The sequence below is a fragment of the Cotesia glomerata genome, linkage group LG1, assembly GCF_020080835.1.
Source record: "Cotesia glomerata isolate CgM1 linkage group LG1, MPM_Cglom_v2.3, whole genome shotgun sequence".
NCBI classification, from domain to species: Eukaryota; Metazoa; Arthropoda; class Insecta; order Hymenoptera; family Braconidae; genus Cotesia; species Cotesia glomerata.
This window is the reverse complement of record NC_058158.1, coordinates 7,416,176-7,427,290: the sequence shown is the minus strand read 5'-3', so window position 1 is coordinate 7,427,290 and position 11,115 is coordinate 7,416,176. Positions and strand designations below refer to the sequence as shown.

At 27.4% G+C, this 11,115-nt stretch overlaps 1 long non-coding RNA gene across 1 annotated transcript; it reads right to left on the bottom strand.

Annotated features, from left to right (window-relative positions):
* Window positions 1-7,771: 7,771 nt before the first annotated feature.
* LOC123267397 lies at window positions 7,772-8,365 on the bottom strand. Its single transcript, XR_006510025.1, has 2 exons — window positions 8,227-8,365; window positions 7,772-8,165 (listed from the first exon to the last, which is right to left on the bottom strand). It is a non-coding gene; the product is annotated as an uncharacterized LOC123267397 (long non-coding RNA).
* Window positions 8,366-11,115: the final 2,750 nt, after the last annotated feature.

Genomic DNA, 11,115 nt, shown 5'->3' with positions numbered 1-11,115 from the left:
ACTTTAATTATCTCTTTTTATACTTATTGCTCTGACGTTATCAAAAACGTACATGTCAATACAAATTTTTTCAGCAGCATATCATTAATTTTATTGAATTTATCAAATGGAATTCAACAAAGAAAAATTCATGAATTTTTTAACTTTAATAAAGTTGATAATATTTATTATTATTTATCCATACATTTTAAGTTTATTAAAAGTGTATTTTTTATAATTAATAATGAAGTGGAAAAAAATTTTTTTATTTACAAATGCGATAATCTATTAATAATATACTTCGATTCGGTTGACTAAATAATTATCTGGTAATGATCAATTTTTTAGAATTGACCAGATTTTTAATCTGAACGAGAACAGACATAGCTCTCTCTTTGATATCAGGCACATATCCCGCGGGACTGGAGGATTTGCAGAAGCCCGCTGTGAACAAGATAAGAGCTGCTGTGGTGTTACTCGCCGAGGAAGTAAGGACAAAAAGCGGTAAGTGGGACAGGTAACCGCGCGATAAAACGTACGACACCTGAAAGTTATGCACGAGCACGCACCATCTTGAGTCAAGGAGCTCTTATTTAAAAAGAGGAAAAAACAAACAAACAAAAAAATAATAAAATAGCCATAGCTGCAAAATAATACCACGACCGTCCACACACGAGACTCACTATTATCCTCTCACGAGAATTGAATTCGCGCTTTACTTTGTATGAGTAAAAAGAGTAATGTAAGAACTGCTTCTGGTGAGTAAGTGTCTTTACTTTATTTATCGGTGCGTTTTATACATAAAAATTTTTCTTTCTACTCGTTGGAATAAGATTTTTTTTTTTTTTTTTTCAAATAAATCCATAGAAAAATTTATTATTATTTATTATTTTATGGACGACAATGTCTCAATTACAATTTAAGCAAAAAATCTAAGACGGCCATAAAACTATGCGAAATGAATGGAGATAAAAAATGTATATCCTACAATATATGTCTGAAAAGCGAGTCCCTAAGTTGATATTGCACATTACGCGAAAAAAATCTTATTTATGAGCAGCCGGTGGACCCGAGTCTTCGTGTTCTAATATATTTAACCAGAAGCTTATATATAATAAGAAAAATTCATATTCATGAATGTATATCTTTCCTTTTGTAAATCTTTTTACACCAAAAGTAAAAAACCCACGAGTTAAGTTCAGAAAAGGCTCCTTTTAAATTTATAATAAAAAAAAAAATAAGTAACCTTGCCCAAAATATTCAAAATCATATTATAAATCCCCAGTATGGATAACAATCAAAAGGAAAAATAAAATAGACCGTTAAAGGCGATCAAATTTGATCGCTGAATCATTTTCGAAATCCAAAAAGCTGCGTGGTGATTCCAGCCTAATCTGAGACCGCTGCATAGAAAGTGTGCTAATACTAATACCAATACTTTTGTACAATGTAATCTGTAACTATAGAACACCAGAGGAACGTTGTAAAAAAATAAAATAAAAAACGGTGTAGCTCAGAAAAGAAGTGAATAAGACAGCAGGCCACCCGTAGACCTGGGACTGTGTAGGGCAACTTAAGCATCTTGCACTTTTGTGCGAACACGTACCAGCAATTATTATTATTTATTACGTATTTCTTAGCCGCAGCCACTGACTTTTCTTACGTACGCTAGCATCACAAATAATCCAACACATTTTCTTCTATTCATCTATTTTGTTGTATTCTAGGGTATGAAGATCATTTGTCACAGTTGATAATTTACATACTTTCAAAATTTAAATCCTCAAAGATGCTTCGTCAACTGCCGCTTGATATTTCTACTAGTTTCTACTTGGTACATTCAAATCAATCATACCGACGGTCTAATTAGCAATTTGTCTAACTCCTTCTTTTTTAGAGGGTGATTTTTGAACATTTTGATGTACACGGAGAAAATCTTATAGTAGAGTTTACTATCTAGTTATGGTAAAATCTATTAACTGAATTCGATAGTAGTAAATATTATTTAAATAATTATGTAAACCATCTGAATTGTAGTAGTTACCATCCTGATGGTTACTACTACTATTATGATGGTAATCAGTAATAAAAGCTATTAATATTTTAACTAGTTACTACTATTATCAAAATCGTAATACCTAATATAACCTGATGGTTACAGTTACAATCAGTAATAATAATAGCTACCATCTAAGCTAGTAAAAAATATTTAAAAAATTAAAAATTTGCGTTAGCGTGGATGCATTTCTGAATGAACTAAAAGCAGTTGTAGCGCGGTGTAGTACACAAAAAATCGGGATTAAATTCGGATTGAATGTATATTTAAATTTTTATTTGTCTAAAACAAGTTTCAACGCCAAATTTTTCAAAAAAAAATTTGAAATTCCCAAAGAAATCAAAATTTTCAATAAAATTCAAATTTCAAAAAAAAAAATTTAATCTTACAAAAAATTTTTAAAAAGCATAATTTTAAAAAAATCTAAGATTTAAAAAAAACATTTCAATACAATGAAGCTTTAAACTAATTATTAATCATAATTATCTAATTATTTAAATTAAAATTTTCCCTTTAACAATTGAAATTAAAGAGAGCATACTCTTTGCTCCAGTTGATGGTATCGTATTTTGAAATGCACCGAATCAGATTGACTACATGTAATTTTTCTTTTGCATTGAATTAAATGATATTCTTAAAGCTAGCAGATGAAATAAACTCATTGACCTGTTCAAGTTATGCATTCTGTTGAAGAAATTCAACGCACAAATTATCAAAACTAGCAACCTGCAGTCCCTATGTGACTGCGAAGAATTGCGAATTATAATAAATAAAATTTTGCTCAATTGTATAATGATTTTCGTTAAAGTGTACTTTACTTTCTTAACTATTGACATTTATAAAGATATAAGCTCATCCCGATATTACAATCATAACGAGCTTTCATTTGAGTACCCAATTGCATTTTTGATATATTTTTCATATATACATATATATATAATATATAAATATATGAAAAATTGATGTTATGTAAGAATTATTAATTTATAGAAAATTAATTATTTTAAATGGTTTAATTATTTAATATTTAGTCCTAGCGTGTTAGGCTAATAGACCAGGAACTCCGAGTTTTTAATCTATTGAGAATAGGTTTGTTCGAATAATTGATCATTAGTTAAATTTAATACATATATTATTTGAATTAAAAGTTAATTGAGTTACAAAATTATTACAATTGTTACAACTATTACACAATGGTTGAAATTTAATATTTTCTTTCATATAACGAGTTTACAATATTGCTAAATTCACAAATATTAATAATTGAAATGTACCTGATAAAAATTGATGAATCTTGTTAATTCAATTTGCTTTAGTTGATTTCACTTCACGATTTTACTTTACTTTTACAAACTGTTTACTTTCAATAAGACAAAATTACACGTGGTCTATTGAGACTTACTTAAACTGTGTACGATGTTACCACTAGATAGGTCAAAGCACGAAGAGAGCGAACACTCAGTTTTCCGGGTCCGAGATTTTTGCGGTTGGAGGAAGAACCCAATGCCCAATTAGCTATCGAATTTCGGGGACTCTTACCCTCTCTTCGGATGTTTCGGAAAACTACTATAGTGGCGGTCTACCTTGTATATTGATGCACAAGTATAGGTCACGGTTATGCACTGTACATTTGTGATAATGGATAGGCGCATCTATACACACACATATGCACATAGAGATCTTAATGTTAATTTGTACTTTACTATATGAAAAATTTAGATATTAATATTTCGTAACTAAATTATTATATACGTAACTAGATTATTTAAGCGATTAAACTACAATTAAATAATGTATTTTAACAATCGACTAAAAATTTAATGAACAATTAGTCAATAATTGTTAATAATTAATTTTGTAGTTTCCGATTTGTTTATTTATATCTTTTAACATTTAAATTCTATTTTACTTTATAGTTTTATTAATTAACTATTCATTTTGAGTTATTATTTGTCTATCTTTACTTCTAATTATTTATTACTCTTAACACGTGTTTTAACTAAATTTATTCCAGGTTATAGTTTAAAAATGTTGTTTAAGGGTTTTACTTATTATTGTAAAATTATTATTTTTGTAAACTTAAGTTATTATCTTTTTATTATATGTCTATACAGTAGATCAAAAGATATTTTTTTTAATGAGTTTATAATTACGAAAATTTCCCAGTCTGGACTTTAGTGCCACAGTGCATTTAAAAGTATCTTTAGATTTGAAGATTTCCAGATAATATCTTCCAATTTTTCTTTATAACAAAACTCCCATTTACTTGGTTGTTAAGCTTTCAAATCTTAAATGCATTAAGGTTCCAGACTAAATACTTAAATAAGGGACATGGATCCTAATTATGCTATTACCTGGTCTACAAACGAACGAAAAATTATGACGGTCTTCAATAAAAATAAATAAAAGAAAGAATTTATAAATAAAAATTAATATTAATAAATAAAAAAAAATGTTTTACATAACATTGATGTGGGTACTCAAATGAAAGGTCTCGATGAGTATAATGTCGGAGTGAGCTTATATCTGTAAAAATGTCAATAATTCACAAGATATAAGGTCATTTATTAATTATGAATCTAGAGATAGAATATTTTCTCTTAATGATATTCTCTTAATAATATAGATGATAGGATTACAATGAATTCAATTATAATGGAACCATCAAATGATGTTTCATTATTTTATCTTGTGAAAAAATATTAATAATTGATAATAATAAGACTTAGTAACCCAAATCTTGGATGATTGCTATTTTGATATTCATAGTCAATTATTCAAAATAATCAATAACAGCTCTAATATTTAGAAATTTTTATCATATATGGATTTAAACGATTGTGTTATTATTTGTTTTAATATTTTAAAGGAAAAAATGTTAATAACTAAAATATGGATACAAATAAAGAATTAAATTAAATAAATTTATATTATTTTTTCTTTCAGAATTTTTACAATCTGAGATGGTTACAGTTACCATCTTCGATTATAGCAGTTATAATTTTTAATAATTACAATTATCATTTTAGATAGTAATCGTTAACATTATTAATAGTAACTAGTACAATTGTCAATGATAACACCTATTATTTTGTGACTAATTAATTTTATTTCCATTTCAGATAGTAGGAGTTAATATTTTCGTATAGTAAATACTATTATTAATTTTTCTCCGTGTAGTAATAGTCGAATTATAAATTACTTGAATGATTCAAACCAAAATATTATACCTTTATTATATATTAATAATATTGAATGGTTTTTTAAAGTGATAATAAATTTTGAACTAATTGTTATGTAAAAAAAAATTAATTTAGGGAAATTAATTGATTTTACATTTAAATTATTTATTGTGTTTAAGTATTCGGTCCTAGCGTGTTAGGCTAATAGACCGGGAACTTCCGAGTTTCTATTTATTGAGAATGATAAGTTTGTTGAATAAATTGGACGTTGAATAATTTTAATACATATATTATTTAAATCAAAAATTAATATCATTAGTTAAATTACAATAATTACAATTATTACACAGTGATTCAAAGTTAACTTTTTTTTCATATAACGATTTTACGATATTATTAAATTCACAAATATTAGTTATTTAAAATGTACCTGATAAAAATGATGAACTTTGATGATTTGACTTACTCTTTAGATTTGATTCACTTTATAATTATACTTTTAATTTTACAATCTTTTATTCGTTATTCAGTAAATTTAACACGTGGTCTATTCAGACTTATTAAAACTTTAGGTGATGTTAACACTAGGACGTCAGGACAACGAGAGAGATTTTCTTGTGAAAATTGTAAGGTGTCGAATTTTAGGGCGTTACTAATTTCCACTCATTGGGGGAACCAAATGTCCAATTATTTGTCTATTTTCTTGGGCCCTTACCCTCTCTCTTAAGTTGTTCAAAAATATCGCATGAGTCCCCTCTACTTGGGTCAGAGTGCAATATAGTTTTCTTACTTACTCTTATGTTCTATTAAACATCTATGTTTTTGTGTATACGTAAGCGCATTTACGTATAGACAAAGACAAAGGCAAAGATAAAGTACATTTGTACTGTTTAACAATAATTTATTTATTTAAATCGAATGAATAGATATGTACTTGATTATAGCATCTCTTACGTTTTTTGAATTTAATTATTTATTTGTAGAAATACTTCTGTTTTATCATTTTATAAATTTGTTGCATTATTTTAGAATTTCATTATTTAATATTTGTTTATTTTAAATTGTTTAACTTTCAAGTTCTATTTTTTTTATCTGTTTCATATCCGTAAAGTTCATTTCTCATTTAATATTTAATTTTGATTATCTAAAAATTATTTAAAACTTGCAATATTAAAATTCATTTAGACATTTGTCTCAACACTCAAAATTCTGTACTTAAGTTACTCTAAAATCTTTTGGTTTAAAATAAATCTTTTTATCTAATATTCTTTGTCATTACTTAAGTATTTTTTTATTTTAAGTATAAATGAGTTTGCTTACGTATAACAAAACTCCCATTTATCTATTTAATCTCTTAAATGTACCTGGGCCCAAACTAATTACGGGAAATTCCCTGGGCCTCTTACAGGAGTCGAACGAGACACTTAATGATCACACTCGAATTATATTTTACAATCGTTAAAAAATGCAATAAAATCATACTCGAATTTTTTATAATTAATAAATATGTAAAGAAAAATTCTTTACATAACATAATTATTTTTTTCGTACAAATGGAAGATTCTCTAAAATGGAGTTAGACAATTTGCTAATTAGAACATCGATACGTCTATATAATAGAAATTTATAATTTTTGGAGTGTAATAAAAAGACAAATTGTTTGAAAAACTGTAAAGTGAGACTATAAATGATGTGGATTGAAACGAGTTCTTTACTTTACATCTTTACTTCGCAGTCCCATATAAAAATTCCGTTAGGTTGTTGCAAAAGAACGTAGTCCGTGAAATATGGTCCAAAATAAGCAACCTTGATATTTTTCAATAAATAAAATAGGAAATCACGACATCTGACCCCAGTTGTCCATCAACAACCATGAACCCAGTTCGTCACCTCAACGGTGTCTCTTAATACTCTTCTATTATACATATATTTCGTAGCATATATATACACAACAATAATATATATAGTATATATATACAAGCAATAGTCTCGTGACAAACGTCATTGTTTTACAATGCATATATTCTTCGCTCGCCTGGACACCTTTTCCCGTCGAACTTACACACACTTCCGGCCTTGGGGTCAGCTCGGGACAGGATATCGCTCGACGAATAAAGTTTCCCATTTATTGTCTCCATGCTAATTTTTTCAATATCAACCTTAAAAGAATGCTTTTATTTTTAACAACTATGTAATAGAATAGAGTTGAGACATAGACTTAGTTTTAAAATTTTCAAATGACAATAAATAGCAATTTTATTTCAAATGAAAAAGTTTTATTGCGCTTTTATGATAAAGAAAACATATCAACGTTCTAATTAGCATAATTGTCTAACTCCATTTTAGAGAATCTTCCATTTGAACGATAAAACAATTAGTTAAAAAGTTATTATTAATTTAAAAAACCATTTAATATCTATTAGAGGTATAAATAATATTTTGGTTTGGATCATTCAAATAATTTACAATTCAACTATTGCTACATTAAAATGTTAAAAAATCACCCTCGACAAAATAAGAAGTTAGACCAATTGCTAATTAGACCGTCGATATTAAAGAAAGAGAAAAGTAATAATATTCAATCATTTTAAATGCAAGGCATCATCTACAGTTGTTAATGATTGTGTATGTAAATAGACAAAATATCAACACCAGTACAGTTAATAAGTAGATGATTAAAGTGGACTTGATACGATGACAGGAGAAGGTGTTGTATCTGGCAAAATATTTGTTGTAGATATGTTTGTCATAAGCAGAACCTTTTTACAACGAATTTTATGATTATTTACTTGGCAAGCTTCATTATTGCAACATTTTTTGTATAAACATGGATTGATACATATTCCCAATCCACAGATTTGATCATCCTCACAATCACGATTTCGTAAACAATACCGCATCTTGTACCATTTCATTTGATTAGGAATCTTGTGCCCAAGTGTCCATGCCTGAAATGAAATACGTTTTTAGGTCTACCATTTTTCGACATAATTCCTTTCTGATACTTACATTGCTTTTCTCTATCTCGAAGGATACATATAGCCAGATAGTTATTCCAATATACAGAACAAAAGTTTTCCCACCTATAACCTTCATTACAACCCAGTCATCGTAAGCACTTTCGACTCCAAATTACTCCAAATGTCAACTTTTTTTTTCCTCTAAATGACCACTCTGCATCAGCTTTATATTCATGTTTATCATGTAAAGCATCTCGAACGTACGGATTCATTATAAAGATACCGATTATCAGACAAGAAACGTCAAACAATCAATTATCCTTTAATATCATCCACATCGTATAGTTTTGAAATCCAGTCGTCAAAAGCGATTGACAAAATCAACAGACTCGATAGAGTCTGGCGCCAAGTTCCGTTCTCAAACCAGACTACCGAGTGTGTATATACCTTAAGCAGAACGGTTTTTTGAGGTTACAAATTTTTTTTCAAATTTATTTTGATTTTTTTTTACACGATATTTTATAATAGTAGTTCATGCTTTTTATTACACGTATTACTTGATTATTATCAATTATCTTTATAATTTCTATTTAAAATTATTAAAAATAATCAGCACAAACTATAGCGACCCAGATTTTTAGATTTTAACATTTTTTTTATGTATAAAGCGGACGGCCAGAGACTAAATAATATAAGGATGCATGCTAATCTTATAATAGATGGGAAGCTACAGTGAAAAAAGACATTTAACAGCTTGCAATTACAAACGCCAGGCGGCGCAAGAATAACTTTTACATGAACTATAGCTTAAAGGGGATAGTTTGTCACCAGAAATGTATTAAATTAAAATTGTCAATTTTTATTATAATTACGAAAAATACTGGAATCCGAGCAAAAACAGTTTCACTGTAAAAAAATCGCGCCAACTCCACGTTCATAAGACTATTAAGAAAAAAAAATTTATTTCTTTACAAAAAAATATGAAATAAAAAATTAAAAAATCCAAGTAACCGATATGGTTGTATATGATTTCGGAAATTAAAAAAAATTTTGTTGTAAATTTAAAAATTAAAAGAAAAAATTTTGGAACGTACTTGGTGTGCGTCATTGTGTACTTCAATTTTTTTTAAAAGTCCTAGTAGATAGATTTTAGGAATTTCATAAAAAGTGAAATATTTTATAACCACGCACACTAAATACGTTCCAAAACTTTTTCTTTTAATTTTTAAATTTACAACAAAATTTTTTTTTAATTTCCGAAATCATATACAACCATATCGGTTACTTGGATTTTTAATTTTTTATTTTATATCTTTTTGTAAAGAAATAAAATTTTTTTTTCTTAATAGTCTTATGAATGTGGACTTGGCGCGATTTTTTTACAGTGACTGTTTTTGCTCGGATTCTACTATCTCAACAAATCGTGGATTAGAGACCACTTTTTAGTATTAAATAAATATTTCTTATTATTTAAAATGATTTGTTTGTATTTAATAAATCTGATATTTATTTATTAAATATTAATAAATCTTTTTAAATACTAAGAAATATTTGTTAAGGACTAAAAAGTGGTCTCTAATAAATGATTTGTTAAATATTAACAAATATTTTTAACTATAAACAAATCCTTCTATCAGTCTATAAATTATTTTTCATAAGTATTTATCAATTTCACGTTATTTGACTCAATATGAAATGACTTATCTATTTATTTCACTTTAAATTTAATTTATTAACTTTACTCTATCTCTGGAACGTGCTAACTTTTTTGCACTTCACATATTTACAAATTTTTTTATCCATTAATAATCGTTGTTATTGTATAAAAATTACAGTTGATTATTTTGCGAATTATAAATTTATGAAAGTGCTTATTTACTAAATTTTTTCGTGCGTTATCATTCGCCAAATAAATGCACATAATATTCAACAACAATGTCCAACATTCCGAGATATTAATAATTCTTCAAATTTAATATCATCATTCTTATCCATCGCTTAAATTTTTCACAGTAAAGTTTGTTTTTCCATAGATTTTTATTCAACATAGAACACACGTAGCCCTCTCTACTCGTTGGTCCTAACTTCTCGTGCACTTTATCCTGCGTCTCTTGCACGGCTTGATCTTTTTCCCTCGGCAACAGCTTAATAAACCTAGGGACTTTCTTCTACGCTGCATTAACTCGAATCGTGACCCACCGACTGGTCTCTTGCATTTTATTCGTTATTCTTTTTCACCTTTTTTATTTATTATACTTTTTCTCGCATCTACACAGAAAGAAAAATTTCTTGACTGGAGAACAAAATTCTTGACTCTAGAAAATTTTCGGGTGCCTGAAGGAAGACTTTTTTCTCAATTCAAATTATCATAAATCCTTGCTACAATAAATTTTTATATTAGATCAAGATTTTTAGATACTTAAGGGAAGCAGCGCTACCTACTTTAGCTGAGAAAAAAATTTTCTCATCTTGAGAAAATTTTTCTCTTGAACATTTGATACCCATTTTATATTATTTTAGCATGCAATTATACATATTGAATGAAAGAAAATGATGAAATATTATTTGATCTTCCCATTTGAAATGTTAATCAATAAAAATATTGATGAAAATTTACTTCTATCAAGATATTTAATTTTGTTGGGATAAGTAAAATTTCTTGTGTCAAAAAAAATTATTTTTTTCGCTCAGGAAAATAATTAAGAAGAAAAATATTTTCTTGGCTCAAGTGAACCTTTTTTCTGTGTACCAAAAGTTTCATAAAATTTCTTCATACACATATTATTTTTTTCGAATTTAAAAAAAATTACAGCGAGTATATGAGTACTGTAATTATTCAAATTAATTGTTGTTTGATAAAAATTTTCCTCGATTGAGTCATAAACAAGTTGGAGCTCACGATTTCTAACCCCTTTCATTCTTAAAATACTTTAAGACT